The following is a 1,603-nucleotide window of genomic DNA, read 5'->3' on the forward strand; positions in this document are numbered from 1 at the left end:
CATGAGGTTGGCAGTGGCCCAACTTTCCAGCCAATCCAGGTCCCTCTGGATGGCATCCCTTCCCTCCAGCATGTCAACCGCACCACACAGCTTGGTGTCATCAGCAAATTTGCTGAAGGTGCACTCGATGCCATAATCCATGTGACTGACAAAACATGTTAAACAGCACAGGTCCCAACACCGACCCCTGAGGAATGTCGCCCATTACAGGTCTCCACTCAGGCACTGAACCGTTGACCACCACGCTCTGAGTGCGACCATCCAGCCAGTTCTTTATCCATCAAGCGGTCCATCCGTCAAATTCATGTCTCTCCTGTTTAGAGACAAGGATGTTGTGTGGGACATCATATTATATCGAATTTAAGATAAGACAAAACTTCTTAAGATTCCCCATCATTCTTCTGGTGCCAGTATCACCAGATATGAAATACTCAGTTTCCACATTTTCCCTTCAGGTCAGCTTCTAATTCATGCTGTGAACAGGAATGCATATTACCCTTAAGTCAGCACCCACTGCAGACACATTTACTTTACATCACCTGAGGAAAATAAACATCAGTGATTTGAGTATACATTTGTAGCCCATGAGGTGTAAATTAGATGACAATAAACAACAACATATTTAACTGAGCAAAAATCAGTGCAGACTGAAAGTGGGGGGAAAATTGATAGGTGAAATCACACGATCCTGCACATTAATAAAAAAAAAAAAAACAAACAACTTAGATAAGACAAGAAAGACAATCATATGGTCTTATGTCATATGGAAGACAAGTTCAGTCATTTCCAGATGGGAGAATTTGTGGATGGAGAAGCTGTTTAATTTAGATTCTAATGGTGGTTAAAATAAGCAGAGAGAAAAATGAACAACAGTAATCATCAAGTTTTCTCTAGCAATGGAAAGAAGAAAAATAAAAGCCTCCCTGCCAACTAGTAGTACTGGGAAAGAAGATATCTAGTGCCTATGAGAGCCATTACTGGAAGTCATACAGAACTGAAAATATATTATTCAGATTATATTTTTATCACCATGATTGCAGCAGGTTTTTTACAGGAAAGTTTCCTAGCAGCCTTCTGTTCTGTAATTACACACTTGAGCCTTAAGATTGCCCAGAAACACAAAGATCATGTGAGAAGCTAAAGAAAGCAAAAGGAAATTTGAAGTAACGGACCAAAAGTTTTGTCAAGCAGCAGATTCAATAGGAGAAATGATTATATGTACATCTGTATTTTATGTCTATAATACTGGACAAGTGTTCATAATAGAATAAACTGCCTAACTACCCAGGAAAAAGGCTTAACATACCATAAGTTGTAACCTTATGATTTTATTGTCCTCACTGTAAATGGGAGGAGGACCAAGGAAAGTAAGAAACCTTCTATTTACATTCAGTGAACATTTTTGATAAATTGTTATTGGTCTGTAAAACCATACTCTATTAGATCCTCTATTTAGGACTGGACTTAGTTATACCATTTTCTTGTGGAAAAAAAAAAGTAGCATTTGCATACCTATTGTCCAAATTCTGAGAGAATATTCAGATAATTTATTCAGTTTTTAAGTGATTAACTCTAGATTTGATGCCAAGGGTAGAGTTCTGAT

The sequence above is a fragment of the Eurypyga helias genome, unplaced genomic scaffold (genome assembly GCF_000690775.1).
Source record: "Eurypyga helias isolate BGI_N326 unplaced genomic scaffold, ASM69077v1 scaffold22716, whole genome shotgun sequence".
NCBI lineage: Eukaryota > Metazoa > Chordata > Aves > Eurypygiformes > Eurypygidae > Eurypyga > Eurypyga helias.